We start from the raw sequence: 26369 nt of genomic DNA on the forward strand, positions 1-26369 counted from the left end.
GACGTGATACTTGCATACTCATCTGAGTAGGGGCAGTGGGTATTACTTGCATGTTTATATGCTCCATTACACTTACCACAGGCCTTGCTCGCCATGCCAACTAGTGCCATCTCCTCATAGCACTCACCAGTGCCACCTTTCACAGTGTCCATTGATGTACATTTCTCACAGTATCCACCAGTGATATCGCCTCACACTGCCAACCAGTGTGAGACCTTTACAGTGATCAGCAGTGTGAAATCCACACACCTGTCGTAGTCTCTCATAATATTCACCGGTACTTGCTTCTATCCCCGCTAGCTAACTGCTCACGCTACACATCAATGCCAGCTTCTCACACTGCAACCAGTGTCAGCACGTGATGTTCCCCATCACTACACACCTATCACCCCACTCACCTCTGACCATCAAGGTGAGCTTCCAAAACAGCTGAATAGCGCCAGCATCTCACATACTGTCCACCAGTGTCAGCCTGTCACTCTGTCCCCCAGTACCTGTTTCTCGCATTGCCCACATAGGCGAGTGACTGCCCTCACCAATAGTGAAAGCTCCTGGCACCACCCAGCAGAGCCCCTGAAACCTACAGAGAGGAGTAAGAGTGGGTTCCAAACATCTAGAGCTGCCTCCCAGGTAATCCCATAAGGTGACACGGGATGTTTATTCCTATGTCTCTCTGCTGAGTCAACAAGAATGACATGTTTGCATCAATTTCAATGGGATTGTGATGGTAATGTATGGACACAACCATGCTGTATGATTCTTTGCATCAAGCTACACATGCACGCCGTCTGTACACACAGGGACAGATTCTCTGAAAACAGTGCAAATAGAAATAGAAACAGCGCAGTGGGTGTTTATTATTTGCGCTCATTACAGGTCACCTTATTCTCACCTTATTCTCAAAGATATGCTGCCCAGCCCTGCATATGCCCCCTGCATGGGTGCTGGGGGAGTGCATTTTACCTGTACAGCCCTTAATGAACCTGTTTTATTTTATTTATTTATTTATTTTTACATTTATAAAGCGCTCATCGAGGCGCTGTTACAGGAATTGTCGTTTTTTTTTCTTCTTAGTTGCGTAATTGTTTTTTTTTTGTCTTTGTTATGTATTTATAACAAAGGTTTCTAAGCGCGGACCCGGGGATCGAACCTGTGTTGCTTCGTGTCGTCTTGCTTGGAAGACGCGCACGTTGCAGCTGAGCTATCCTCCAGGGACACTGGAGGATATCCAACCTGTCACTGGGAACCATTTTTTAAAATGCTATCTTGCTTTGATGGATAGAAATGGAAGCGGGAGAGCAACGGTGCACTCCCCTTCGCCCAGGGATGGCATTTAGGAGTCGCACCTGCGACCCCTGAGGTCACCCTTGCTACCTCTGTGGACTTCCTCGCTACCCCTAAGACACTCCCCTTCGCCTAGTCCATGCAGATGCACGGGAGCTCTTTGCAAAGTGCGCCCCATTTGAGGGTTCTAGATCTGCATTGAAAAGCGTAGTAACGGCCCCTTTTTTGCACAAAGTGCAAAGGGAGTGAAAAAGGGCACCTAGATGGGAGCATCTAAGAAGCACACATTGGGATGCCCTTTGAGGATTGGGGCAGAGCAGATGGCACAGCGCAGTTCCTCACCTCCGCCAAAAAACGTTTTGAGAATCAGTCTGAAGTAGTTGCTTCCACAGGCCACTCCTACTCTTGCTATCTAGTGGGAACTGTCATTTTTACAGGTTGTTTTCCCATCACCATTAACTGCTGTTGGTCACACCCGCGCAGACCAGCCCCGTGGCCAGACACCTCGCCCTCTGCCTCGCTCCACAGTCTGCTCCCACACGTCTAAAGTTCCCACTGATGCCGCAAACACATGGAGCCCCTGTCACCCTCACTCCCAGCCCCTGTGCGTCTCAGATCCCAGCAGGTCTCCGGCCCCTGCTCCGTGTGCACCTGGCAGACCCTTCAAAGGAGCTGCGCTGGGAACAGGCGAATCGCACTCACAGACAAGTCCCAAAACTGTCTAGCCAGCAAGAGGAAGACACACAGACACCGCATGCAGGGGCGAAATGAGCAGGACCGAAGCTGGGCAGGATATCTGTCTAGCCAGAGAGAGAAAGACACACAGACACCGCATGCAGAGGAGAAATGAGCGGGACCAGAGCTGTGCAGGATGTCTGTCTAGCCAGAGAGAGAAAGACACACAGACACCGCATGCAGAGGAGAAATGAGCGGGACCAGAGCTGTGCAGGATGTCTGTCTAGCCAGAGAGAGAAAGACACACAGACACCGCATGCAGAGGAGAAATGAGCGGGACCAGAGCTGGGCAGGATGTTTACACTCGCGGAAGAGTTGATGGGAAGAGAGAAACTTGTGAGAAATAGGCCCACAGTTTTACAGGGCGGGCCTGCTTCCGCTCAGACAGCAGCAGGCCAATCTGGAGTCTTGGGAATGGAGATGCATTGGTCAAAAACAAAACTCTGGCATATGCTGCTGTGAAACTCCACTCCTACAACACATGGCAAAATACGGAAAACCTAGTCCTTCGACGGGCACTTCCAAGCATGTTACTCAGTGGTCGAAGTGAGCGGGAACGGTCAGGAACGGTGTTCCACTTCTTTTATTTTTTACTATTAGTAGCTCCTCATCTCTCCTACTTTTTGCACCATGTTCATCATTACCGAACTGTTCTTTGAGAAGTCAAAGAGCACTTCTCCACTTTACCACCGCATATCAGTTTCAGCTAAAGTACAATCAGTTTCAGTTCAATTGGCTGTCTACCAGCAAGAGTGCAACCCATGAAACATGCGTTGCACGTTGCTCCCTTCCTTCCCACTCTGTCCGCCACCGGAGTCACAGTCCCATTACTTTTTTTGCAGATTTCTACCACTGCTGTTACTGCGCAATTATAATTTTACCATACCAATTTGCCCAGGATCGCACAATTCGGTTAAGTGTGGAAGATGGGATTAGAGCTGAGGTATCTTGGTTAATTTGTATCTAAATGTTGAATGCAGCAATGGGGCATTTTCAAATCACCTTAGTGATGAGTAAAAACCACATGCGTGGTTATACACCACATTTACAGCTCAGCCTGATTTTTATGTGTTTATCAGGCGGTGAAGGGGTGGCTGGGGGGCGACGACTGCAATTTACTTTCCTACCACTCCCGTCCATGCCACCTGCCAAATACAAATGCATTTGTGCCTGCATCGGATTCCTATTGGATATATGTAAATGTCTCCCGGCCATGCATGTGCATTTACCATGCATGCATGTGCATTTACCATGCATGCATGCGCATCTACCATTGTTTTCACTACGAAGTGGAGACATGCTTGGCAATTCGTTATTTTCTGCAAATTCCGTGCATTGGGCCTCAGTATGACCCTGCTGGTGCGGTAAAAAAGTGCCAGTATTTACGTATACCAGCACTTTACCGGATCAGCAGAGTACAAGTATGCCTTGGGGGATAACGTGACTTACCTCCAACCAAAGGATGGGGGTAAATCAGGCCCCCACTGGCATAAAACAGCTGGTATTTTCGGCACTGGTATTGTCAGTGCTGAAAATACTGGCAAAACCCCCCATTGAGTCTATGGGACTCCATGGAATGGGGATTTACCAGTGGTTTTCCGCCTTCAATATCCCAGCATTACCGGAATATCAGGTGTCAGAAATGATAGGTGCGTTTGCCGGTATCCTGGCAGATTTTCTACTTGGAATGAGGGCCATTCTTCGCACTTTGTAGAGCAAACAATTAAAATTACAACGCAAGTATGTGCATGAGCGGTCCTTGCGTGCAATTACCACGTAGAATAAAACGACCTCATAAGTGGGATAGGTGCAACTGATGGTGACAAAAATGTGAAAGTGCAATGAGTATATCTTTGCCTAAGTAACCAGGTCTCTGCTAATATGGAAAGGTCAAGGGGCACGCCTCATATGCAGGGGAACTCTGCTCAGTCCCGCTAAAGCATGCCTGCATGGTGCCTGACCACCAGCGTTCCAGTCCTGGGTTTCCTTTTGCAAATCAATACTATCAGCTGCATGACTCCAGTTGTTTACATTGGAAGTAATCAACAGCTCCCAGAATGCGTCTATGTGGAACATGGAAGGCCACAACTGGACACATGTTGTCCCATCCAGAAATGGAGTTATCTGACCTTATGCAAATGCTTCCTAATTTGGAGATGTCCAGGTGGTGAGCATGTGACACGAGGTGCTACTGTATCACTAAAAGATGACATCATCATAGACTCTATTTAACACCCCACCCCTCCTGAAAAGAAGTCTCCTGCGAACCCCCACTGGAGGTGACGTAGAATGCTTTACAGGGGCCAGATTCCAGAAACGCTGCCCCTGTGGGAGAACAAACTGCACAGTATTAGCACTAGTGCAAAGTTTGGCCTGGTGCAAAAATGCATTGAAAGTGGGGACATTTTTCACTAGTGCAAATACCATGAACAACTGCATTTGTCATGCAAATGTTTTCTAATATGGCCTAATGTTTTATGCACTAGGCTAAATGTTGCCCTTAAGCTAGTGCGGTGCTACTTTGCACTTACACGGGTGCAAAGCTTCTGTAATCTGGCCCGAGAGGCCCAGAGCCGCACCTGTGAAACTGAAAGCAAACAGGAATGTCCTTCCCTGGACTTTGACCCCAATCTCCACGTATTACATGCATTCCATTGTACATCGGCCGTCCGTCATGCTCCACTGGTGCCATGATGAATATCAAATAATGACCTTTGGGCTCAGTGAACTGCCGGTGTGTCTTGGCAGCCATGAAACACCACTTGGGACATGTAAACAAGTTAGTAACTGGAGTCTTGGGGTTCCACCAACTTATAATGTGCTGTGCTGCCTGCCATGCAGAAGAGCTATACCTGACCTCAGACAAACTCCTTGAGTGTGCATTCTACTGAGCCTGGGTGTGTTTGAGGGTGGCCAGTGCTTTAGACCTGGATGTGTTAGAGGGTGTACAATTGTGAGTTTGGATAATGCTGAGCATGACGAATGGGGTGGGCTTGGATATAATTCAGTGGTAACCTTTATGTGGAACCTGCATGTAACTGTTGGGGGCAATGGTAACGAATTCGGATGCACCCGTGGGCAGCGAAATGCTTGATCCTGACTGAGCACACGGATGGAACAACAGTCCTCGATCCAACCAACAACCCTTAATTAATTCTGCCTACTCACTCATAACACAAAACTATATATAGCATACCCTATTGCAACTCATAAGATGAACACATACCGCAACGAGCGAAACATACCGCACAAAACCAAACAAGAAAACATGCCAAACGCGCAAACTGGACACACCCACGCAACTAGTACAATAAAACAATCTCCAGATGTCGCCGACCAGCACTCAGTGACCGGTTTTCCGAACTGTAGCCATTTATCCTCACAGTGGAATACTTGAGCTCTCTGACTCACTATACAGTGTTCATTGTTACAAACACTGTAACACAAAAACCTTGAAGTGCCCCTCCTGCCGTGGTAACATGAGTCCACACAGGTATCAAAAAAGGGATGCTCAAGGAGCTCCCAGCAACACTTCACAGAAAGTGCTGTATGCTGCAATAATACACTGTATGCCAGAATACATGGAGGAAAGCATAACTCCATTAAAAAGGAACCACAAGAGGTAAAAAGGGTTCCCTAGGTTAGAGTAAAAGAATGAGTGAGTGAGGGAAAAGGTACCCACTCAGGAGAATCAGCCCAAAAATCCAATAATCCAGCAAAAATGCTGGGAGAACTCACAACGTGGGGAGAAATTCACTCAAAAAAAAGGAAATCTACCTAACATTGTGATTGTCCAGACCGAACTGTAAATTACACTGGTCATCAACTTGAGTGGCCTCTCGCAATTCTCCTAGAGAGCAGGTTCTGAAAAATCCATCGTAACAGAAAGCAAGGTTAGTTAGCCTTTTAGATAACAACCCATCCCCAGGGAAAACACACAGATCAATGAGGTAAGTTACTCTACACGTAGAACACACATTTATGTGCACCTGCGCACTCTCCTGACCACCTCTAAGCAACAATCCGCATGCCTGGCCATAACGGGTAGCTTTACTGGGGCTCCGCCTTCCCACCCATTTCTCTATTTGGCCAAATGCACACATACCATTCTTGCCATTCTGACCATTTTCCTCAAACCTTGGACTTCGATCCCCCGAGGGCATGCCCTCCAAATGTGAATTGAGGCCATACTAATGGTATAAAGTCGCTTTATAAATGACAGAGTACTACTACTAAATAAAAGATGGTGCTTTTCAGAAGAAAAAACACTGTTGTAACATTGTTGCAACACATTGGAATATACTTCTAGTTAAGAATCCAGTTTGCCGCCAATTTACATTAAGTAACTCCCCCCGGAATACTAGATAACACGCACAGAAGTATATAGCTTTACTCCTAGATTTGAGCCTACACAACACACGCATTGTTTTACTGAAAATGTAGTGCACGGTTGAGCAAGTACTCTAGAAACCTTTGAGAATTTCACTGTCGTACTTACCATAAAATCCCTTTAGCTGATCTTTAAACTGTTTAAGTGCTTTTTTTGTACAAACCTATGTGGGGGACAGAGGCCAAAAAAAGCCTAATTCTCTCTTAAAATGGAAGTGGCAGAGCAGTCCGGCTTAATTCACACATTGGTGTACTAAAACATATATATATATATATATACACAGGCTACCCCCCGATCACCCATAACAGAGCCAGCAGAGCAGGTGGTATAGCCCTCCTCCACAAAACACACCCCACACTCACCCTTATACCTCGAGAAACAACCTGCCATGATGACTACGAATCCCTGCTAGTTACATTCCAATCTTCTCCTTCTTCATCCCTCAGCTTCCTCCTCCTTTACAGACCCTCGGGCTATGACAAAAACTTCGCAGACTCCTTCAGTCACTCTGTTTTAGCCATACCTCTCTCTCACCCAACTCTCACTGTTCTTGAGGATCTAAAGATAAGGTTCCAGCCCCATGAACCGTCATCTCATTGACAACATGGAAGTCTTTAATCTGATCCAACTCATATCAGACCACACCCACATTGCAGGTCACACCTAAGACATAGTGTTCAGCTCGTCCAACCTGAACCAACCCCTCACCGAGCCCCTCATCTGGACTGATCACTCTGTTATTCTCCTCTCAGCCCTGACTCCTGTGCCCCCTTGGCATCCCCCCCTTATCCCCAGAAGCATAGACAGGGTATGGCCTGAGCGGGTAAGGCCCACCCAAAATCTGTAAATGCCCTCTCAGCTGCACTGTGTCAGCATTTACAGTTGTTAATGTCACTGTGGTGGGCCCAACTATGCTAGCTTCTGGCCCAACATGTTTGACAACCCTGGGTTCTCCTCTGCTCCCGCCCCTGCTGCCTCCCCCAGGATCCCACACTGGAACAAGGTAACCATCTTCCCTGATCTTTCCTCCACCCTACCCTCCTCCCTTCCCAATATCCCCCTACAGGGAAGTAACCCCTCCACAGACCTTTTCTACCAATGGTTCTCAGACAGCCTTTTCCACATAGCCCTCACAAAACCCCCCATCCCTGCACACAGGTCCTTCCCCCAGGTGGTTCAGCCCTCACCTCAAATTCCTCAAAACCCTCAGCCATCACCTCGAATGACACTGGCAGACCAACACTTCCACCCAAAACAAAGCCACTCTGACTCGAAAGATGAGAGCATACATGTTCGAAATTAGAAAAAGCCTACCATGCCTTCAACCCCTCCCCATCACCACTGCGAACAACTCATGCAAAGAACTCCACAAGATCATCTCTAAGTTAAAGACCTCCCTCTGAGCTTCCTCTCCGCCCATCGTCTCCCAGCAACTGTGCGACACCCTTTGCGACCATTACATAGTCATTGAAAGGATTCACGCTAAACTACCAACCCTTTCCATCCCTATCCCGACAGCCCCCCTTAAGTTGTCCCCACCTCGCACTCTCTTCTGTTCCTTCTCTGCAATCTCCCATCCAGAGTTCTCAAACCCCTGCTCCCCAGCCATCCTCTCCTCCACCAGTGCAGGCACACTCGCCAGAGCTATAATCAACCACTCACTAACAGCACTGGTCTTCCCACCAGCATACAAAACCTCTCATGTCAAATCGCCACCAAAAAGCCCTCTCTTGACCCCCTCCTCCTGTCCAATTACTGCCCCATCTCGAATTACCATTTAATTTCCAAATTACTAGACTGCATGGCCTACTCCCACTACAGCCTCTTCACCGCGGCCCATTGCCTTCTTGACCCTGCCCAATCTGGCTTCAGACCCCACCATGGAACTGAATCCTCCCTGGTCGCTATCTGGGATAACCTGAAAAGAACAGCAACCTCTGAGGGCTGCGCTGCTCTCATCCTATTGACCTCTCAGCAGCCTTCGACACGATAAACCACTCCACCCTCACAAACAGACTCTTAGACTTTGGCATAAGGGACTAGACCCTCTGATGGATCTCCTCTTTCCTGTCCGACCGCTCCCAAATCGTCTCTCCCCATCCTTTCTCCTCTGTCCCCCATTCAGTCCTGCACAATGTCCCCCAGGGAGTCTCCCTCCACCCCCTCCTTTTCAACCTCTACCTTTCTCCCCTCCCCAAGCTCATCCGTTCCCACAATCTCACCTGTTACAACTATGCTGACGACACTCAGATCTTCCTCAAGATTCCCAACTCCCCCTCCTCACCCCACCCAGACCTTGCATCCTGCCTCTCAGACATCTGGATGATGAACAATCACCTGCTCCTCAACCCCGAACAAAATGAAATCCTAATCTGTGGCAAAACAGCTCTACTCCCCTCAACCTATCCCTTGGCCCAATTCATTAGTACCCGTCCTACCTGCATCCCCCTCAGTCAAAAACCCAGGAAGCACGTTTAGCTCTGTCCTGACCCTCTCCCGTCACATCAATGCAGTCTCCAGATAGTGCACCTTCCAGCTCCGCATCCTCAAGCAGATCTTTCCTTATCTCTTCTACTGCCATGGAGTTTCCGCAATCATGGGCATCATCATCTCGCGCCTAGACTACTCCAACTCCCTCCAACTCCCTCTACCTAGGCACGTCTACATACCACCTGAGAAAGCTCCAACGGATTCAAAATCTGCAGTAAGGCTCCCCCTTGCACATTCTCTCACTCTAAGAACCTCTCAGAGGGTCAGTATTATGAATTAAGCTATCACTTAGATCATTTGTGAAACGGTGCACTGCTCCTTGTACATAAATGAAACCCAGGAAGTAGACATTGTTGTTTATACAGCTTACCCATTTCTCCTCACACCCACTGCACCTTCGTAACTTAGCAGAAGACATGCGCGGACTCCACAAACCTTGCACTCACATATAACACAATAACACAACCACTATTGCGCATCACCTCTTCCATAAGAATGAAGCTGCTTGTAACAATTTGAGCTGTAACTTCCCACATAACTCTTTATCTCCTTAAACATAATATACCCCTTTAGTCCATAGTATACCTCCACCGCACCCATGCGCACTCCATTGAGACATGGGTGAGCAGCTGGGTCTTGGCCACCCTCGCATAACTTTAATGGCTGAAAGGCTCACATACAAATTCTCCCAAATATTTGGACTCCGGTCCCTCTCAGGGCGTTAATTATGGTGAAAGGCGCTATAAGAAATGACAAAATCAGTGAATGAATGTGTCTTCTGAAAAATGAAATGCTCTCCAAGCCAGTGTGCATTATGTACATAGTGATTCAAGCATGCAACCCTTTTATCACAGACACATTTGTCAAATATAGTGATTTGTGGTTATTCTTATGCTCCTTAAATATCTTTTATTTTAATTTCATTTTTTATTAAATATTATTGGTTTAAATCAAATCTTCTGCTTTCTACACATAAATATCAAGTATACACGATTCATAGCAATATAAAATTGTAAAAGCGTAATGTACAAAGCACAATAATCAATCTCATTAATCAACACACAATAAATACATTCCTCAACAACATAATCTGTATAGAGGCCAAAACATCTTGCTAAACATAATTTGCTTTTAAGCTCTTAAAAAAATGCAATAATAATAGAACGTTGGTGGCCCTGAAATAGTATTTGCCATAAAGCATCCCCATGCAATGCTCTTTATAATTTTATGCAAAGCAGCTAGAAACTCTCAACAATGCTATTTGTTCCCTTTCTCATGATGATATTTCAAACGAGTACAAAAGGAATATACCTCACTGTCTATCTCGTGATGACAACCTATTTGAAAATAACATATATGGTAAATGTAGGTTTCCAGAGCTTTTTTTGCCACACATTTTATTTGATTTATTTGTATATTTGTATAGCACACCAAAACCCTTAGGCATCAGGGCGCTGCTATTACATTCTTAATTTCATTACATTGTATACTAGAAGTGATTGCAAGAAATCACTTTAACATTTGTGTCTCTCAAAATGTCTTTCCTTCTTGGAAAGGGATGTGCTTATATTAAAACAATGATCCCAAGGCAATTTATATGTTGTGGGCTGGCTACTGAAACCATGCATTTCTTACAGTATGCAGTATTTTTGTAGCACTAACAGAATATAGACTCATTTTTTAAACCCCACAGACTGGTCCTCAGTTCCTTTACAGGACCTGGCAGCTCCCCATCCTGCTCAGCTCACACCAAACTCACAACGTGCACATAGATCAGGGGACTGCAATTTGGGGTGTAATCAAAGGCCCCAAGCCAACTGAACTGAAGGGCCCACTAAAAAAATGACCTGCCAACCTTCATAAAAGAAATAACAAAGTCTGAACACTGAAAACAGGCATATTAAGGCAAACTGTGTGGTTTCTGCAAATAACACAATGAAGGGCAATGTGAAAAAGGCCTACCTGTCATTACAAAAGGAAAAGCAACATTTTAATAGACAAGTGGCAGAAGAAATTCAAAGGTCCATTTCACGTAAAAAACAGGAATTTCATACATTGACACCAAAACAGCTTTGCATTTGTGCTTGCAGTTTAAAGCAAGACATGAGAATATTTTTCCCCTGCCAACATAAAGATGTCAGGGAAGAGACTTGGTGTGTGTTGACAAGATGAAATGTGCATTATGCTTCACATGCAAAATACCGGCAACACGTGAAAAGAAAAACTTTGTTTCCAAGGGTCACATGAACATTTCCTGTAGGCTCGAGGAAGACCCTTTTACTTGTTGGTGGGCAACCTTCACAAAGGACTCCCCCACTGAAAGCCTGGCTTGCATCCCAACTGTTTACAACCGCAATAAAGCATGGCCGCTAAGGGTGTTGAAAACTCATTTCTGTGCAGGGCAGATGGCCTAACCAGTGTATGACTGGAATGTAGGGGGAGGTGTGAAAACAGGGGCTGCAATCAATGCTGAATACAGGAAAACAGAAGCTTTCCATATCAAAATGGTGGTCCCCTTCAGATAAGAGGACAGGATGCCAGGTGTTTGCAGTGGGGGATCTCTGTGTTGGTTGGTGCACCCAGAGTGTTTACAATCTGCAGCTTACACTACAAACAACAAAGACTCATACAAAAAAAACTCTGGTCACAGACTGGCCCAGACGGGCTAATGGCCTGGAGACCACAGAGCTACAATTTGCACAACATGAAGATTTCATATCAATGTAAAAGGACTATTATCACATATGCATTTTTGTTTAAATAAAATTCGTCCACCTGTGACTTAGAGTTTTGTAATGGCAAGCTAAAAGGTGTACCTGGCTGTGCTGAACATGTCCCGAATTTGAGAATTGCTGTGCTGGTGGAGGGTAAAAATGGTGGAAAATTGACAAATGCCCGTTCAACATAGTGCGGACCCGGCTGTCATTTTATTAAATTCTTCATGATTAGCTGAATTGAAAAATATATACATTATAGCAGTAAATGGTAAATCACAAAGACTTTGACACATATGATTTTTGTCAAAAGTGGACTGAAAACAAAACAGGATTTCAAATGGGAATTGCCATATTTTTGCTTCAGACTCCTAAACCAATCCTTAGAGAGGGGCCGTATTTGGGAGGTGAGAGAAGGTTGACTGGCCAATCCTGGTTGCAGGAATTCCTGCAGGACACTGCCCAAAATTGATATCTTGATGTAGTCATAACTGGTATATAAAGTGGATGCACTATGGGAGAAGGACAGAGCTGCTGAAAATTACCAACTGACAGCAACAAGGAAACACCAAAAGGAGATTTTTCTAAAAGTGCATTTGGGTGGAGTTGTCTATTGCTGGGAAGGCATATAAACAGACTGGGTCCTATGGTGAAGAGCTGGCGACCATCTTTGAGAGTGGAGTGAATAGACCCCTGCCCTGTTCTCCAAGAGGTTCCTGAAATGCAGCTGGCTTTCCTGAAGTTTAAACAGAGGTTTTCAATGTAAGTAGAATTGAGCCTTTTGAAACCAAATGTTTGGGGAATTTGCTTGCCTTAAATTCTGTCCCTTTATAGTGGGCAAGGTAGTGGGAGGGGGGGGGGAATTTGTGTAGATCCTTAGCCAATTAAGCTAAAAATATTAATTTAATTAATTCCCCTTGTCAGAACACCACAGGGTGATTTTTGTTAAAATTCTAAATTAACAAAGCTCATTGCCAGTGTGCGCTGAAAACTATAGACTGTAATGTAATTGGATAATCCAATGTTGCCTGTTAACCCTGACTTCTTTTAGGAAGAGAGGTGTATTTGTCCTAAAACTAAAAATGATCACCCCCATTCTTACAGTGCAACTTCCTCAACACAGTCCTTTAAGTGGAGGGGCTTCTGAAATCCAACATTCTCAGATCATCCCAACTTCTTCTGTCCAGCTTCCCCAATACAGACCAAAGTGAGGGGGGGGTCTGAAGAACAAACTGTTGGATCACCCTGTGTTTATTTAAAAGCAAAGGTATGGGTGAAATAGACTTTTAAGCATGCAGGAAAATCAGAATTGCATGGCATTGCATATGTAACTGATTTTGTTCATTGACCAATTATGATTATTTCATGAAGGGAAATCTGTAGAAAGTAAAACATTTGTGAAACAAACTCTTTGGAACATGAGCGCTAAACTGCATGTTCATGGATTCCTAATGCAAATACAACCAAATATAAATCCAGAAAAAACTGACACTAGAAAGCTTAGGTCTTCAGAACAAGCCCCCACACCGTGCTCATGCTCATGTTCCTCTAACAATGCACAATCCACAGGGACAATAAAGACAGGTTTCTCTCCAATTTCCAAATGGAGCTGGCTGTCCAAGGCTTTGCTGCCAAAACCAGAACATACTCAGTAGATCCTCAATCAGATAGAATTTCATCAGTGTTCGTTAGCAACATGGAACACAAGAGGATTTAAGCATCTGCTATCTAACCAAGAAGCAACGATAGCTAAATACGATATAATTGCTCTAGAGGAAACATGGATGATAAGTGAGTCAATTTGGCCGGACTTTCAAATCACTCATATCCCGGCAAAAAAATCACTAAAAGGCAGACCAAGTCCAGGACAGCTACTTGCAGTTAGAATACAATCAAACCTTCACTTGCAACCTTGGGCTTCTCCAGCACTTGGCATTCAATTGGCTAAGCTCTCTTCTTCTAATCCACATCATCCGCTATTTCCATCTGCAGCTATATTGAATTTATATTGGAACCCGAAATCCATTAGTGAAGACTGATTTCTTGCTCATATAGAGTCAATGTTAGATCTAATTGTTGAGGATAAAGACATAAAAACAAACATTATAAAAGGAGATCTAAACACTAATTGCTTAAATATAAATAAGAAAGCAAAGTTAACTAGGGCGGACAAATGGAGCATGATTATGAAAGATAGGAACTTAACTATGCTGAATGGGATCAAAATGGGTGATGTTCCGCCAGCTTTTACTTGGTCTAATGGTTTGCTGTCATCATCCGTAGACTACACCTTTATATCTACTCTTGCACTTAATCATATACAGCATTTTGAAAGCATTCCTAATATAGTGGGTGATCATAACATCTTATCCACGCTATGACATCCTCCTGAGAAATCTGTCCAGTCGACAATTCAGATGTCCCTAAATTTAAATCCAGGCAGAAATCAAATTTTATGGTCGGAGCGCAATTTAGATGCGTTATTCTCTGCATTATCCCCTTAAGCACTTGATAATAGCCCCTCTAAGTCTTCATATATCGATCACATGTGCGTAATTACAGAAATTCCTTCTTTTCATAGTCGCCCAGCATTTATACATAAGCATAAAGACAATTTGGAAATTCGACAATTAAGAACCAAGTATTGGAGCAAAATGAGGAGGCTATCTCCTACTACTGCCCAATAACAAAGATGCACACTTAAAACAAACTACAATAATCAAATAAGACAAATCAGAGCTAATTCGCAGCAAATGAATGCAGAATCCATCATCAAAGCTATGTCCGCCAAATCTTCGAGTCAAATATGGAAACTGCTAAATTCACGAGATGGATCTGCAGTGAATAATGACATCCACAGCAAGATCTTCACGCGGATAGTTTTAAGAGACCTTACAAACTAGCTAAATAATAATAAACAATTTTATCTAAACAGCCAGTTTTTGGTTGCTTTTATTGATTTTAAACAAGCATTCGACACTGTTCCGAGACATATGCTCTGGGCTAAATTGATTGATAGTTAATGCCCAACACATTTGCCTACATTTTAAAAAACAATTTTATACAGACACGTACCTGAGAGTGAAACTCACACAAAATGGCCTTTTATCAGAAAAAATTTGCACAAATTCAGGCCTGAAACAGAGATGCATTTTTGCAGCAATTCTATAAAAAAAATGTATTTGTCATATTGGTAATGCATTTAATTCCGTATGAGCTTTTACGCCAAAACTAGGTCTCAAACACATTCCGTATCTTCTCTACGCAGATGACTTGGTGATCCTTGATAGGACACCAATTGGCCTCCATAGAAAATTAGCAGTCTTAAACACATATGCTGCAACTAATCAGCTAACCATTATCACAGAAATATCAATGATGATGACATTCAGTCATAATACAAGGCAGAAAAAAATAAAATTTAATTAGAGACTTGCTCAAAATTCATTAACCCAAGTTCATTACTATAAATATTTAGGAATTAACCTAAATACTCATATCTCGGATTTACCATAGAAATTATAATTAAGATCACGGATGCAAGCTTTAACGGCCCAAGCTCAAGCGATTCAGAACAAATATGGCAAATTCTCCTATATGGCCTCTAGAATTTATCAGAAAGAAAAAAGTCGTCCCTTCGATCATATATGGAGCTCATACAAAACTATTGCCAAATGTGCCTAATTGGGGACTTCTTGAGGGCATATACTGGAAAATAATGTTAAACTTACCATCTTCCACCCCTATAGCCATTATACGATTTGAATTGGGCTTAAATTCTCTTGCATCTATGGATGCCTGGCAAAGGATTGCAGCATATGGAAAAATAATATTAGCAACAGTGGAAGATCGGAACCTAGTCCCAGTTATATCCACAAAGCTTCTATTTAACTTAAGTTCACCTATTAAATCTTGGGAGGAATAACGTAAATATATCCTTCAAGAAGCAGACATCTCAGTGGATTTACTGTGTACAAACCCTGACAAAGCAAAGAAAAAGCTTTGATATTGGGACTGGGACATAACATGGCAAAAATGCAACACATACTCTTCATTTCAAGCGGGAGCTTTTTCCATAAAATCTCTGGCCGCAATACCTGCATACTTAAAAATATTTCCAAATTTAAAATATGTACAAGCCCTAATGAGATGATGATTTAATCTTTGGCCAACAAGAGTACTCATTGCCAAATATAATCAAGAAGCACCTTCACTTTTAACATGCAGATTTTGTAATTTAAAACGACATCACAAAACCACACGGCACCTTCTAACAGAGTGGATTGCCTTAGTGGAACAGAGAAAGAATTTTTACTTTAAGCATCTAAAAGAATTTAGATTAGTGGATCAGAAGAAATTGTGGATATATATATATTTAACACCTCCATTGTTGCCATAAACATTGCTACTGTGCAGTTCTTACTCAGCTTAAATCTCCCAAATAATATTTGAAGAAATCAGTACATCTGTGCGGCTATTGGTAAAACATAGTTATGGTTTTTATTGTGACATTGCAATATTATTTTTATCGTTTTAAGCCAATTTGTGACGTATCATTTCCAGTAGGGATCTATGTGCTATTTCCATCTCCATAATCAATGGAAAGAAATTGTAATGATTCCACCTTGTTCTGTAGATTTTCGTGGAATACTTTAGTATTAGCATGTGTGAACCCATGTAATTTTTATGCATTAGGATAAACTTTAGGGGGATTACCTGAACTATCTGTATCAGTAACCAAATGTATCAAAAACTGTAAGCTGGAAAAGAGTATGCTTGTAAAGCGAATGACTAGTGATATATTGAAAAAATTGATATTCAACTAAAACAATAAACAATAATTGACACAAATATATTAAAATGAGGCGGTCACCTGACCGGTGTCTCCAACAAGCCTGTAGAGCTGAATCAGAATTAGTCAACCAGCAGGCAAGCCAGCTTTGTAACATTTGCGAAGCCTCAATCCTCTCTCCCAATATTGTCCTCCCTCACGTAGCTGAACAACTAGACAGCACAGTGGGTTGAGACCCTTCTGAATGCAGTGCTATGTATACAGTAGAGAGGATGTTTGACTTACATCTGCGCCTAATGATCATTTTGCACCAGGCAATGATTCCGTTTTTTGGTGTGTGCTATATATAGTTGCGTTTAGCATTCTTCTTACATTATCTACAGCCATATTATAATGGCATGCAAACCTAAAGTTGGCTGAATCAGCAAATGTGGTTTTTGTTTGCAAAAAATGTATTATTAATTAAATGAGCAGCACGCCCCTTGAGCACTATGTACTTGGTGATTCAATCCTAAAACCATTTTCTCATAAAAATATTTGTCCAGTATACAGATGTCTGGTCATTCTCAAGTTCCCAAAATGTGTCTTGATTTTATATGTAAACCATCTGGGAACACTCGTTGGTGCTATTTGTCCCAATCATCTATTTTTTTTTAAAAGAGTTCAAAAAGACTGCACAAGCCTGTCCACCTCCGAATCAACATATTTTATCAGAAAATAATTTATATGGTTAGTCTAGTTTCTGCTAACGTGCTTTACTTATTGAGATAAGTGTAATATTGTGTATGACTGCAATATACATGTGAAGTGATAATGAGAACAATGTACAATTTTAAAGCAAGCCATTTTACAATGCTAGCTCAATTAAACAATTACATTTCTTTAATAGATTCTTTTCCATGCATACACACCATTTTGTCTCTGAAAATGCGACTGCATCTTAGAAATGGACACACTCAGATTGAAATCCAAGCTCTCTTATTTCTGTGAGCACCAAGCCAAAGTTTCATTTTGTGTGCTGACCACTGACAGTGCACATTTGTGACAGCATGCACAAGCCCTGATCAGCAACACAAAATAGAAGATAAGAAACAGAATTGCAGCTCCTGCAGCAAACTCCTCTCGTTCCTTAAATCTCTGACAGAATTCCAGAGCCTTTCCATGCACTTCTCGCTGCCCACATTTCAGACTACACCCTCAGTGTGATGACAGCATTCCTGAAGAACATGCAAGGATAATATATGTCTCCAAAAAACAGGCCATTCCCCACCTTGGGAGATGCCTCTGTTTGCTACTGCTCCAGTATTTAGTTTAAATATAGAAAATACAGCACACCTGAGATGGTTTTTTAAATAGTCTTTTATCATTCGTACAACTCCATTTCTTCTGGAATGTTGGACACTAGTGTTTGTTATTTTTGTAAGTATGACCTAGAGGATACAAAGACTAGACAACCACATGAGGTCATCACAAAACCAACACCATTAGATGCTTTCCTCGAATATTGTGCAAGCGCTATCATCATTTTCATCTGGCCTTCTGAAGAGAACACACAGCCTTCCAGCATCACCCAGGTCTAAAAACAACCTTGTATACTGGAATCCAGGGCGTCAAATTATAGAAACTTTGCACCGGTGCAAGCGACATTTTCCAAGGTATTGAAACTGACCATACATTGCCTTGGTTCAAAAATGCTGTTAAAGAATCTGTTTTTTGCTCTAGAGTGAACATTCACAAAAACCAGGACTTCCTTAATTAATTTGAATGATTCCAGCCTTGGCATTAACACAATCATTTTTGCTTGTCAACCTGCAGGTAAGTACATTCATATGTGGTCCCCTCTGTGCAATCCCTGTGTTTCAGAAAACAGACAGGACTCGATCACGGGTGAGGTTGGTTTGTCAAATAGTTAATTGCATTAATAGCAGAATGCAGGGTGAACACAGAACAGAAAAACATGCAAAGCCCACTCAGTGCCACACTGTGTGCTGCTACCCCTTTATTGACTGGAATTCATGCATGTTTAGTATATTAACTTCAAAAGAATGAGTAGAAGATTTCATGCCCTCACTGGGGAGGATGTGAGTTGAAGTTTTTAGTTTGCGACAGTTATTTCGAACATTCTGAACTTTGAATGGTCATTGTTGGTGTTGCCATAGCCAATCCGAGATAGCACTGTGTGCATATAGAATTCTATAAGGATGTCTGTACATTTGGGACTGGCCATGCACAGTAAAATTCAGAGAGGCTCCCCAATCCATCAGAGGCTCTCCACATATGACAACAACGCGACAGCACTGGCGTGACATGCATTGCAGCCATTTCATCAACACATCTGAATCTTGAGGCTGTCCGAGTGAGTATATATAGTTCATGGCTAGAAACACTTTAATGTTAGCATGTGGGTTGTGTAAAATGAAAAGAGAACCAAGCCCAGTGAGTGTTAGGTATCGAGTAACTGTAGCATACAGCCCTTTTAACACAAACCTAGTTGTCAAATATAAAGAGCTGTTGTCATTCTTTTGTACCTGAAATGCTCTTTGCTTTTATGTAAGTCCCTCATTGGAGCAATATGTCCCTGTCTCCTTTCTCATGTGGGTATTTCTGAAGTGTACAATGTACCCAGGCCAGCCTATCTTTCTTGGAATGACAACCTATAGAAAATAATTAATTTTGCTAGGTTTTGATAATGTGGCATTGCTCAGTAATAAAACTGTTTATATTGTTTATATTTTGACTATAATATATACAGACTGATGCCTTGCCTTAGCAATGTGTCACATGGTTCTTAAATCCATGCCAATTAGTCTTTAATGTTACCTTGTCTAATGAAAGGCATTACATATTTGTATAAAATTGATGCCGGAAGTGATTATTAGAACTGGACATTGTAACATTTTAAATAGTGCCAATTTAAAATAGTTTTATTAAATAATTATTATTCATAGCTAAATGTGCCACAAATACACACTATTCTGTCCCTCAAAATTGCCTTCCTTCTTATAACGGGTTGCCTTGAGATGAAATCCAATACATTATCTGTTTCTTCTGTGAGGACAGACCTAACGCTCTTCTGTGAGGACAGACCTAACGCCTAACTTTGCATGCTGGCCACTGAACCGTCACATCTGCTCCGGTGTGCATACAAACTGATACTTAACGCAAATTAGAAAATAAACACAACTGTATTCCACTGGTCCCTTACAAGGTCTGTCAAAAAGCCAGCCCCCTCAGCAGCGCCTATTCCCACGCCCCTAACCTCCCCCGGTTCAGACAATGCACTCTCACTCCGATGCTAACATTCTGTTGGGTGTCCTGACCCACGTTTGAGCTATCATGCTGCAACATTTGGTGCTGTGGGCTTAGAAAATCCAAGATGACCAAAAAGCCCACATGTGCGCCAGAATCCAGGAGAACCACGCAGTTTGTGCGCACACCAAAATGGTTACCTAACTTGCCACCCACCAGTGTAAAGAAAGATCTTTGTTAAAAAAATCCACTGTTACTGATGTCAAAAAGTTGCTGAAATCGTGGCTCATCGGACCACTTTAAAGATTCAACCCTTTTGTGGGGTTTCACATAACCATTTTACTGTAAGGAGCCCCATCAAAACAATGTTAAGCAAGGATTATTTACTACCATGTAAGAACCATTCCTGTTTGGAATGCATTAATCCAAGAAAGATCCCAAAAATGGATGCAGTACCAACAAAACCCTCAAGGCAGTGCTAGCGGTCTAAACTCTGACAGGAGAACTGAGTGCAGTTGCTCACAAAGGAATTTGACTCAGCTGACTTCAAAGGCTGCATTTTAATCAAAAAATTAGCCACCTGCTGTTCCCAGAGGCCAGAAGCCTGGGAAACCCTCTCACCTCAAGAGATTCACACCACAGCCCAGGATATCACATGGTCATAATAACCAAATGCAAAGTGACCCCCAGTTCTGCTGACCTAAGCCTCCCAGAGACCACACAATAGGCTCTTGCACTTGAATAGAATATGCTGATGTTGACTGTTGACTGTACACAAAGAGCTCCCAGCAGAAGACACATGTGATCACTGACCCACCCAAGTCTTGGAGGCGGACTCCAACACTCTGAGAACTGAATTGAGAGCAAAATATATATTTTACAGAAACACTGATAACTCTTTGTAATCAAATGACAGGAATGTATAACTTTGAGAGCCTTAATTTAAAAAATGTACCTTCGATTCAAGCCCAAACTCCAATTTGTGTGATGTTCTGGGGCAAAACCCCGCTATTTATTGACACCACATACTCTGTGTTTAAGCTAGAGATATGGGAATTTACTGGAGTAGGTATGGACAGCCTGTGTATATGTGTATAACTTTTAATGAAGAACCAAGGTTGCATAACCCACTAAAATCGAAAATATGTTGCCATTTCTGAATGCAAGCCCCCAGGAAGAGCAGAGTTTGAACAGAGTATACCTCATGTGATATGTGATGGGTGCATGTAATTTTAAACAACGGTGTATCTGTGCAATATGTATTTGAATCAAATATAGATTTGTGGGCAAACTGACCAGGGGAGGATCCTCTAACCCATAAAACCTACAGCATCACTCTGACTCACATTTCCTTCCCCCAATCATGGGAGAGGGGAGAATTGGGCCAATGACAAGTAGAGAGGGGCAGACTTAGCTAGGCCCAGGCACACACCCATTTTCAAAACACATAAAAAGAGACTGCTGGGACAGGTAGAGACATTCAAATCCAGTTGCTGCAACGCGCTCTGCCGGACCACACAACATCCAGAAGATACCAGATCCAACACTTAGACTTTAAAAACTCCAAAGAACTTGATTCAGAACTCAAATCAGAGGCCTAAACCCACAAGCTGAGGACTCTTCTCAGCAGGCCTCAGCATCCAGCAAACCTAACAGCGGTAGCAGCATCCAGGAGCCGTGCAGATCAGCGCTGTGTCCAGAGAAAGCTGTGCAGAAAGATCCAGGAGCTGTGCAGAGACGCTGTACCCAGGGACCAGACTGTGCCAGAACCGGTGCCGGACAGAACCAAAGACCAGATCGCTGTGAAGTGCTGTGCGCAGAGACCGTCCAGGGCGAAACCAGAACCGAAGCCATCTTGACCCGATCCGTGAGACCTAGACCTTCCAAAACACATTGTGAGTACAGCTAGGACGGGGTGAAACCAAATCTCTTAGTCTAATATAATATAATTCAATCTATTTAACTTAAGTAGAACTGTCACCTGTCATTTTCTAGCTGCAAGCTGTAACCTGTCGCTTTGAACTTTTAAAATTTCAAACCCGAAAAACAACCTTCACAAAATCGTTCATAACTCTGTAACCGTTTGTGCTAGGAACTTGGTTTAACTTTCCTCTGAAAGCTTAGAATCTCAGCTTCTCAACAAGCCTAGAACCGACTTGTTACTTATACTTTTGCCGCAATCACGATTCACGCATTCGCGAATTTTACTGCGATTTGCGATTGGGCCCGATTTCTTTACTTGTAAAAAGATAGCTGCTTTTGCCTGAACTGCTAAATTTCGTTTGCCTCTTAAGAACCATCCCTGAATCATTGCTAGAGTGAGCCTGAACTAATATTAACTAGATACCACTCACCCTGAACCTCCTGAAGGGAATTAAAAGCATTTTCAGCATATTTCTCACTGCATTGTCACCATATTCAAAGCATTTTGCCTGTGTTCAAAACTCCTATCTGTTGTATAAGCTGCTGGGGGGGAATTGAACTGAATTCTATTTGATTGCATTCCTAAGAACTGTGTGCTCCTCTTTTCATCTTCATCTCCTTACATTGCATAAAGGGGGGGGGGTGAATTGTCCAAGAAAGTGATTACATTGTCTTTTGCTGAAATCCTATCAAGTTATTTTCTGTACTGCATTTTCATTCCACATTGCATCTATTTGAAACCATAAAAGTATTGTTGCTATCTTATCCATCCTATACCCGCTCATCATTGATTATAAAGAAGTGTGCTAGTGCCAGACTATCCATTATTGATTACTGCTCAGATTAAGTGTGATATTCAATTATTAATTCATTATAAAAGTGTGATATATATATATACTATTTAATTTTTTTTCAAATAAACCTTTTAAACTTGCAAAACAGAACTACTTCTTGGCTCAGTGGGGTCAGGGAGATTCTAAGAGAGGGGTGTTATATAGGGGTAGTCATCCAGAACTCATGAACTGGACATAAAGATATATTAATAAGGGTTTCCATTCAGGATCCCAGACTAGGCATTGACTTAGCTGTAGTGTTGAATTGAATCCTCTTACAATTCCTTTAGGACATACGCGATGAACATGTATGTGCCCTAATACCTGACTGAGCCACATCTTGTGGGATGCCTCTGTTGCTGCTGCTCTCCTTTTAATTTGAACCAGATAATAACACAGCAACCTTTCCCCTCCTTTAAGGTAGCTGTGTTTTTTTCTCTGGTCTCACTGGTGTTGGGAGCATCTCTGGTGACTCTAGCAAATGAACACCTGACAATGTGAGTCTCACCTACAGGGATGGAGAGAAGGGCATAGAGTGAAAGAGAGAGAGAGAGAGAGAAAGAGAGTGCAGAGACAGAGAAATAGAGACAGGAGAGAGCTAGATGGGCATGCTATAAACTTTTTACAGCTAGAGTTCTTAATATCAAGAGGAAAGGCAGACTATTCCTTCTTCAGTAAAATGCACCTGAAAGAAATGTTTATTTGTCACTAGAGATCCTGGTAGCCTTGTGACCGTTTTATTTGATCAATTACGAGCCAGAGTCTCCTCACAATATGATTTCATGACCAGGAGATTTTGGGTTTGGGGTATAGAAAGGAGGTGCTCTTGGCAAACCACTAGCCCAGAAGATGATACCCCTAATTTTGCCATCAGACATTTAGAGCCCGATTTGCTGAGTCAGCTTTTCATCCATAGTGAGGCAGGAGTTTAGGACTAGGCCAGGATGAACCTTTTCAAAGGTCCCCGCAGTGGTGTACAAACCTTTTATAAAAGATCTGTTCCTACCACAAGGATGCACTTTTAGATATTGTCAAATCCCTGACAAACGCGTGCTCGGGCTTTAAGGTCTTGTGCGATAATTCATCCTCCGATCTGGAGCAGTGCTCCTTTTCACAAGGAACAGGTTCTTTGTTGGGTTTTCAAAACCAACAAGGGCTCTCGCTGGCGATTTCTGTTTCATCCAGTTTGTTCCCCCAAACACAAAAATACACAAAAAATAGACTTTCCAATTTGTACTCTATTATTCTATCGTATTTTGTTAGTTAGTTTTAGATTGTAGTTGAAGATTTTGATTGTAGGTGGTAGTTGTAGTATTGTTTCACTTGTAGCCTGTTCCCTTGTTTGTCTAGTTGTTAGTTCTTTGCCTTTGCGGCCGTTGGTTTGGCATGCTGACTGCCACCATGTGGACTGAAGTGGAGGAGGGCTACAGTGGGTGAAGGAGGAAGAGTAGCTGCATCTCTCCTCGCAAGAGCAAAAGGGTTCCCTCATGATATTTGAAGATTGAGTTATTTGTATAGCGCAGCTGGACGAACCAAATCGTATCAAGGTGTGGTTGTTAATATAGCATAAATAGCTTCATTAACAATCATCAAATCATTGAAATTGCTCTTCCCCCCTTGATGCTGTAGCTCACGCCTATTTGAACAGATAGGCTTTACATTTTCTTCGAAATAATAGTAGAGATTCCAATCTCCTTAGCTCCAGTGGAAGGCCATTCCATAACTTTGGTCCAAATACTGAAAATCTAGTCTCCTCTGGACACACATCGCATTGAGGGATAATCAGCAGATACTTGTCCTTTGATCTTATGGACCGTGTTGGTCGATAGCAGTTTAGCTTTTCAGCCAATTACACAGGAGCTAAATTATTCAGACATTTAAAAATAATGCATCCGATTTTAAACTTAATCTGGTCCTCCACTGCCAATCAATGAATTGATCTCCTTGGGCCAAACCGAATCACCTCCATCTTGTTTGGTTTAAGTTGAAGCCAGTTAGTGGATATCCAGCCTCCTACTTCTTTCAAACAGCTGCTTACCTGTATGATGGCTTCCTCTACGTCATTTAACCTAAGGAACACCTGAGTGTCATCTGCGTATGACTGAAAGATTTCCTTATATCTTCTCAGGATGTCCATCAGGGGGCGTAGGTAGAGATCAAACAACCACAGTGATAGGGAGAACCCTTGAGGGACTCCACAGCACTGCGGGCGAGTATCTGAGAGGAAGCCCCCTAATTTCACTTGTTGTTGTCCTGACAGGAAAGAGGTAAACAATTTAAGGGCGCTTGCTGAAGCATTCATTATTGTCCTCAGTCACTCAATGAGAATATTGTGGTCCACTGCGTCAAAGGCCGCAGATAGGTCTAACATTACGAGAAGGGACAGTTCTTTTTGCTCTACCGCTCGCAATAGTTCATCCCAGAATGCAACCAATGCACTTACAGTTCCGAATTCTGGGCTGAACCCCAAACAGGAGGGAACCTCGTGCTCTTAGTGGGTGCTGGTTTGCAAACCCATTGAACATAGCACCATTGATCTTTTGAGTCAGTAGTTGAAGGGCAGACACCGGTAGGCGCCTCAGGAGTGGAAGAGGAGGGTCCCTCGGGAAGCCCCAGCAGAAATGGCACAGAGGCCGGGGAGAACAGGTCTCATGTCAACACCCCTAGTGATGCAAAGGAGGAGCAAGCGTGTCTGTCATGTGGGAGGAGGCAGTGGCCGCAGCAATCACCCTAGAGGAAAAGGTTGGGTTGGGTCCTGACTGAATAGGAGGTTGTTCACCAGGGCCTAAAAGTGACACAGCCCTTGATCTGGTATTTGCCAATAAAAGAAGAGACACAGAGGATGGAGTATGCTGGATGCAAGGTAAACCCAGCCTTTATTCCCAATATACAAAAGGCTGGGGGAAAACAGGGAAGCTCTCACTCAAGTTCTCCAAGATTCCCATAGATGACAACAGTTTATGAAGTGTTGATTTGTCACAGCTGATGTCATGATGAGCAACAAGTTACAAAACCTATCTCTAACATTCATTGGTTCATACTACTTAGGCTACATATATTCCATGTAAATTCACCAGTAATGATTTAGGGCCCCTATGTAAAAGCTCCACCCTGGGGTTCAGCCACTTCAGATAACACATGTCCTACATCACCATTTTTAAATTTCATTGGTTGGCACTATTCTGGGGTAAGCATGGGCGTCTATCGGTTGGCAAGCAGTCTGGCCAGCCTTGGACATTGACAACATGTGATACAATATCGAGTTCATAATGGGGGTAGAGAGATCAGTGTACCACTTTTATTTCCAATGAAACAACAGCTCTCATTAACCCAGTGCCATGTCTGTGAGGTTCCAAGTCTCTCCTTGGAGGGTTGTCTGCTAGGCACCCCTTTGCAGGTGCATTATCTCATTCTTGGCTCCTTGTAACTAACAGCTGCTTTGAATCACATGCACTGGACCATGTTTCAATTCCCAAACTTTGCATTTTATTCGGATGTTAGCTCTCTCTGCTCGCCTGGCTGGCTACTTGAGGCACCCATCATTGAGTCAGCAGGGTGTTTTTTTTTGTTACTTGCTCCTGTGTGCACCTGGACATCAGCAGGCTGCCTGCCTTACACTGCAGCTAATTACATGTAATGGTCGAACCTGCGACCAGTTTTCCGAGCCTGCGACCAGTTTTCCGCCTTTGCCGTTCCTGTACAAACCTCCATTATTCCTAATTGCAACCTTGCCATTCCTTTCTAATGAGTGGCTGTGCGACCCATTTGAGACTCTGCTCGAGTTGTAAAACCAGTCTTGCTGTTCATTTGCAATATTTCATTGGCTGTGTACTGGAGTCGAATGCATCTTTCTGCCATACGTTGCTTCTATCCCTGCATGCATTTTAATCTTTCCCTTATTAGTGTGGTGAGTCCCTCTATTTTGTATGCACAAGCCTAGCTCCTCCATATCCTCGTGT

The sequence above is a fragment of the Ambystoma mexicanum genome, chromosome 2p, assembly GCF_040938575.1.
Source record: "Ambystoma mexicanum isolate Mex_15411 chromosome 2p, UKY_AmexF1_1, whole genome shotgun sequence".
NCBI lineage: Eukaryota > Metazoa > Chordata > Amphibia > Caudata > Ambystomatidae > Ambystoma > Ambystoma mexicanum.